Raw genomic sequence first — 7,277 nt, forward strand, 5'->3', positions numbered from 1 at the left:
TATGTAGTGCCTGGAGCGATCATACGATCGAGACTTATCTCCAAGGGTGGCCAAATGACCTGGAAAGGAGGTTTAATGCAGTCACGTGGCCTAGGAAGGGAATGAAAAGACTGCCAAAGGAAAGAATAACAGATTTTTCTTTAACGTCTTTTGAAAATGACTTTCTTGAAAGGAGAGTTGGCTTAGAAAGAGGTGTCCCTCGTTGAAGTGATATATATATATATATATATAAATATATATATATATATATATATATATATATATATATAATACACTTTAACGAGGGACACCTCTTTCTAAGACACACCAAATGCAGTCCTAACACCTACTACCCTTTGAGCTCTGCTCCCTAAGAGCCATTTCCCAAACCACATGGCTGACTTCCAGTCCAGTTTATTTCCAGTGCCAATTCCCTTAATAACCGGCAACCGCCTCTCCCCCCCGCCCCCTACACCCTTATCGGCGCATCTATGATGACCCATCTCTCCGACACAAGGTACAGTGCCAGGAATTCGAGTTTTGCCAGTCACAAAGTTCCTTTTCCTTTTGGTATTCCATTTTCCGTGTTTCCAATGGAATTTTCATACAGACCTGACTTTGTTATCAATTGCGCGCATTAGTGAATTCAACAGTGTTATACCAAAGTATCTGTTGGCACCTTCAGTGCATCCTTGAACCCTTAATTGCGCTAATCTCGTCAATTATTCGCTTCATTCTCCAATGCAGACAGGGTTTTTTCTCTGTGGATCCTTCTGCTTTGATTGTGCTTTCATCGTCGTCGTAAACCTGCTGTAATTTGATTCATGGTGCCCTTGAAGTGAAATCCCTGGCATCCAGTTATCATCTGTTCATCTTAATTTAGTGCTCTGATAGGACCCCTTGACCTGCCCTAATTATTCCTACTTGATTTGTGTTATCTTAAAATATATGTGATTCTAGTTGTCCTAAGAGTTTATCTAAAATTCCCCTTTCTAGTAAGTCCCCCAGCTCATTTTCTTTCCTTTTATGTTTTACCAACTCAGCCATTCTAATCACATTGCATCATGCCCCCTGCGATAAGTCCCCTTCCCGGTTTTAGAATATATATCCATATATATATATATATAGTATGTATGTATACATATATATAATATATTACGTGAGTGAATGTGTGTGCGAGATTGTAACTTCCATTACAAGAACAGAGACGTAATATAAAATGCAAGCAGAGTACATGGACAAGAGGGAAAGTGAATCAGTGGAGCGCAAGATCTTTCACCTGTACTGTAAAGGATTCTTAGGCAAACTACATACTACAACTAAAAAAAAAACGCTTACAAAGAAAGTCTAAGGAGAGTTAAACCTTTTAATGCATACAAAGGACATCATACACGTGGTTGATTTTCAGATGAACGAACATGGGTGCTAGTATTACCCAAGATACCGGAGAAAAAAAAAGTGGGTATGGGGGTCAGGAATATATTGACCTGACTTTCAGAGAGTGTAGCATTACTCTTGTCAGTATACTATTATACTATTATGGAACCAATCAGTTGTGGATGATTTTTAATTTAGATTTACAAAATGAGGATTATATTTGTGACCAGTATAATTGACGTTTTGTTGATTTAGTTCTTATATAATTTCCTTATTCCTCTGGCCCAGATAAATTGAATGACAGTCAGTACGTGGAATTTTATAAATTATAATTCCGTTGATGAGAGTATTTTATAGCATGTTGTCTGCAAAGTTCTTATATGAAAAGATTACATCAACACTGATTTTTGTTTATAATGATTCTTGAGTTAAAAGCAGGTGAAATAATGTAAACAAAGCATTTTTTAGTGTTATTATACGAAAATATCAAATTTACTCTGAATATTTTCAACTCTGATTTGACGGATGGACTTAAAGTTGGTGAAGTAAAGCAAGCAAAGCGAGTTCTTGAAGAATTCTTGTTTCCTGTCTCTCTGGTTAGAAAATATCTTCACAGCTTCATTAGAGAAGAATCTCAAATGTGATCTGGATAGCACAAGTCCCCTCCTGTGGTTCAAATATAATGTAGTTCGTTATCAGGACTGACAACACTTATTGTTCTCTGAAACATTGAAGTGAGTCAGTGACTACAAAGATTTTATATTATTATGATATCCTGAAATATATGTTGCATAAATTAGATTAACTGTCGCTTTTCTACATATACTAAATTAGCACTGAAGAGGTTCACTTTTATTAACATTGCATGCTTTGGGTCAGTCAGACAAGTAAGGGAATTAAATTTTCAAAATAAATCAGCTCGTTTTAATACTTGTGATGGGGGATATCATTCTTTCATCTTGGTAATAACTGACGATGCAGTTATTTATCCCATACGGTTTTGGAAAGTAAGAACGAATTTAGAAAGTTTTGTTGACTTTGAGGTTATGATTTTTAGTTAGGATGTTCATCAGTGACCATAATTCAGCAATGATTAAATAACTTAGCTCCAGGTCACCGGAAAACTCGATAATCTGCGCATGCAGTCGCTATACTAAGATACATTTATCAGCTGTTCAGGACTAATACAGTAACATTTATAGCGATAGATCTACGTGTTCGTTTGCGTACACGTTCTTCTTACTGGGTTTATCATGAAAGGTTGGGTGAATATTCTTACTTTTTCAGATGTAAAGACCTTGTTATTAAATATAACAGTAGTGATACGGATTATAGAACATTATTAGCTTTTTAACTGATACAATTTGTGATTCTCACTCAGTTTATTCTTCAATCGACCTCACTGACCAACGTGATCAATTTTTTATACGAACGTCTAGTAGTAGTGACGCATATCCCCTCCCTTCTACTTTGAAGGGATAGTAACTTTGGCAAAAATTTTAAAGATGAGGAAACGAGGATTTTTTTTTTTTTTTTTTGCTTGCTTGAGGAAATCAGTAAACAACAGGTGGTTTTAGCGAGTTCCCGTAAGACCTGTTTTGCGTTACAGAGCATCAGCAGACCTTGTCAACAGATCAGCTTCCTGTGAGAGCCCCTGTGCGATCCACTGCTCTCTACTTCCTTTACGACTGAAGGCTAAATCGCAAAGAGCAGGGGTATATATGGGGGCGAGCAGTTCTTAGTAACATCATCCCAAGAAATCAGAGCTCACCGAACAGCCGAGCTGTCTTGCGCTTACCAATTTTAGTCAGGCGGAATGGTGAGCAGCTACGCAGATTTTCAGAGTTGTATTGCTGATTTTTGTTATCCAAGATGTAACGCCATTTAACATTTTCTTCGCAGCAGCAAACATATACATAAACTTACACAGCTATCTATCATTTTTACACACCATATATATATATATATTATATATATATATAATATATATATATATATTATATATATATATATATATATATATATATATATATATAATATATATATATCACGCACAAAAGGTTTGTGAAATCATCTCTTGAGATTTATGCATACTCAGTATGAAATGCATATTTTACAGTTTATTGAAGTTGAATGATGGCAGTTTTTTTTATGCAGGAGAGTTATGATGTATATATATATATATATATATATATATATATATATATATATATATATATAATCTCTGTATGCAATGATATTGTCATAGATTTCACTGGCTTATGCTGCAGTCTTCATCTGTTCTATGGCAGTAAAAGAATATATTCCAATAACCGGCCAACACCCCCCCCCTCCCCGACTCTCTCTCATTAAGATTATTTTCAACATTAATAACTATCTATATTAAATACATAATAAATTAAGATGTTTAACTTCTTTATTTACAATTACAAATATTAGAGGTTATCGATGACGTCGACCTCTACTCATATGATTATCTTGTGTTATATATCCTGTTTCATGCAGGTTTAGCTCAATATTTTCTTTGCAAGAAAAGATTTTAAAAGATATTTTCTAGCCGAAAGTTTGTTATTTTTTACCTTTTAGCTTGCCAAAACTCATGTTTATCAAAAATGCCGTTCATTTAACCCCATTGCAGCATGAGGTGAAATCCCTTTACGTAAGAACATTGTTATTGGTCAAACTTTCCAAGAGCCTGAGACTCACAGAATATTGTTGATTCTTTTCGACAGCATACGAGAGCGATTTTCGTTTTCTTGGCGTTGACCTACAACTGCCACGCAGCGATAGCGCCTGTGGAGCCAGTTCCCGTCTTCCAGACCGTCAACCAGCTCTTCGAGCCGTTCGGTGAGCCCGATCCTTCTTTATCTACGCACCCTGGCTTTGACCCTTCGCTTGTACCAAACATTCAGCCAGGCCTAGGTGAGGGACTTCAGCGTGCCGCTGGGTCAGCTCATTTAGGAGTCGTTGCCAACGTGAGTCCTCAACTTCAAGCGATCACGAAGCAGACTGGAGCTTGCACCAGCTGGTGCCGCACCAACCAAGGACAAGTTTTCTGCTGTGAAAATGACATCGTCAGTCCCCACATCCCAGTCATTAAGCCTGGTCGTTGTCCCCCTGTGGCACCTGTTTGTCCCAAAGATCTGCCCTTCGTTGATGCCTGTAGCAGTGACCGCCACTGTGAAGGAGATGCCAAGTGCTGTTACGACCCCTGCAGAAACCATAGGATCTGTTCAGCACCCGCTCCTCTATGATGATCACGCTATTACCTCTTATTTTATTCGTTTTATAATAAAATTTTAATGATTTCTCGATGTTTCTTTTTAAAGACTTTTGTCTAGGTTGGGAGCCTTCCAGAAGTCATGTTTTGGCTTTCTTTTCCTTCTAGTTATCGCATTCATATATAACAACCGCTACATTCAAAAGATGCAAACAGTGAGGTTTGAAAGTTACCTGGAACATTGTTAAACATACTACCCAAAATTATTCCAGCACAAGCAATGAATGGGGCAACGGAACTTTAAGTACTTAATAGCAAAGATTAAAAAAAAATTTAAGCTAAGAACATTAATCATATAGTTACTATTTCAGCTTTTCAATAGCTTTTATTGGCTCAAATACGGAAATTCTATAAGTCAAAATAACATAAACTGAAAATAATTACGAATAATGCCATGGTCTATTTTGTTTTGTTAGTGAATAATACAAAAACAGACAAAGAAACAAATCCAATTTTTTTTAATGAGGTTGGAATTTAATAAGTCACAGGAAATCCTCAATATATATGGCAAAGAAAGACAATTTGAAAAAAGAATTTTAAAAACAGAAGAGGAGTGAGGCTTAAGTGTAGATGAAATATGGAGAACTGACTCCTCAACAAAATTATGAGTAGGAGAGGAGGTAGAATGATAAGGCCAAATGAAGATGGGAATAGTGAAAGAACAGAGCCTTGAGGAACACCACTGATGGAGTGAAGAAAGGGGGTAGCGTAAACAAAAACTCATATTCGAGCAGTTTCAGCTCCTAGAGGTCCTCTTAATTCTGATGAGCTGCTCTTATCCATGAAAGACCGTTCTTCTAACCTTCCTCTGTTTCTGGATTCCCTTTTCTGTATTGTTCCTGAAGGCTAAGGGATCGCCTCCCCAGTGTTGCACAATTGTGAGAGTTCACTTCCTTAGTGTTGTTCCTGAGGGGCCGCCTCCCTAGTCTTGCTCCTAGAGGATCACCTACTCAGCATTGCTCCTGAGGGCATGCCTCCCTAATCTTGTTCCTAGGGGATTGCCTCCTCTGCATTGTTACAGAGGGCTTACCTGCCTAGTCTTGCTCCTAGGGAATCACCTCCTCGGCGTTGTTCCTGAGGGGTAGCCTCCCTAGTCTTGCTCCTCCTAGGGGATTGCCTCCTTAGCATTGTTCCAGAGAACTCGCCTTTCTCTTTGTTTGTGTCCAATTCTGGTTGGAATTCTTCATTCCAAGTCCAGTGAAATATTGTTCAGTTCAATTATTCCTATGGTACAGTTATGGTCTAAAGCATTGCAAAGTCCTCCAAACCCAGTAGTCTCACATTTTACATTTATCCCAAAGTCTATTTTGCATCTTCCTTAGTTTCTCGGGAAGTTTGAATAATTTTCCAATTTTGATAATTTTTTCAATTTTAAAGTTATTTTTCATCTTCATCTTCCCATCTTTCTGTTTGGAAGATACTGATGGACTTCTTTTTACATTTTTGCATCTTTCTAGGTTTTCAATCCTTTCCTTCAACTCCTCTAATATCCCCTTCCTTTTCTCTTTCTATGATAATAATTTGGCTAGAACTTCATCTTGTCAGCATTCTTGCCATACCTTCTGGTAATGAGACAACCTTTCAGTCCTCCTCTTTTTGTATTTCTGCATGCAGATGCCAGAGCTTCCTTTCTGAGCTTTCTCTCACATCTTATTTCGGCCACCCAGTTCTACAAGTTCTGCCACATCAATCTTTAAATTTTCCTTTACATACTTTAATGGAGGGGAAGGATGAGGGTGTGGAGGGGAAAGAAGAGGGTCACAGGGAAACACATGGGTTGCGAAGGTTTGAAAGGATAAGGGTGTGGAGGGAAAGAATAAGGGTATAGAGAGAAAGGATAAGTCCACCCAGCTGCAAACAGGCTCCACCATCCCTCAAGGCCAAGAAACCCACCATGTTCTGACTGTAACAGATGGCACAACCCACTCACAGCTGATGGGTCAGCAAGAGGCAAACTGGAAGTAACCCTCAGTCACTTCCAACCAGTCCACCAAGCTGCAAAAAGGCACCAGCATCCCCTAGGATCAAGACACCCACCATCTCCTGACTGCAGCAGACACTAGCACCTACCCACAGCTGATGGGTAAGCAAGCACCAAATTGGAAGCAAACCTCAGTCACCTCCAACCAGTCCACCCAGCTACAAACATGCATCAGCATCCCCCATGGTCAAGACAACTGCCATGTCCTGACCCAAGCAGACACCAGCACCCACCAACAGCTGATGGGTCAGTAAGCAGCAAACTGGAAGCAACCCCCAGTCACCTAAAACCCAGCTGCAAACATCCACCAGCATCCCCCATATTCAAGGCACCTACCATGTCCTCACCCCAGCAGACACCAGCACCCCCCCTTAGCTCATGAATTAGCTGCAGCAAATTGGAAGCAAGGAACCACCAGTCACCTCTAACCACACCAACTAGCTGCAAACAGGTACCAGCATCCCCCAGGGCCAAGACACCCTCCATGTAGTGACCCCAGCAGATACCAGCAACCACCCACAGATGATGGATCAGCAAGCGGTAAACTAGAAGCAGCCCCCAGTGACCTCCAACCAAGTCTTCCTAACTGCAAACAAGCACCAGCATGGTCAAGGCACCCACCAAGTCCTGACCTCAGCAGATGTCAGCACCCACCCAAAG

General features: G+C 39.4%; 1 long non-coding RNA gene across 1 annotated transcript; it reads left to right on the forward strand.

The window, feature by feature from the left end:
- The first annotated feature begins 3,080 nt into the window (after nt 1-3,080).
- LOC135214553 (uncharacterized) lies at nt 3,081-4,664 on the forward strand. Its single transcript, XR_010314397.1, has 2 exons — nt 3,081-3,175; nt 4,089-4,664. It is a non-coding gene; the product is annotated as an uncharacterized LOC135214553 (long non-coding RNA).
- The last annotated feature ends 2,613 nt before the right edge of the window (nt 4,665-7,277 follow it).

Source organism: Macrobrachium nipponense, chromosome 46, assembly GCF_015104395.2.
Source record: "Macrobrachium nipponense isolate FS-2020 chromosome 46, ASM1510439v2, whole genome shotgun sequence".
NCBI lineage: Eukaryota > Metazoa > Arthropoda > Malacostraca > Decapoda > Palaemonidae > Macrobrachium > Macrobrachium nipponense.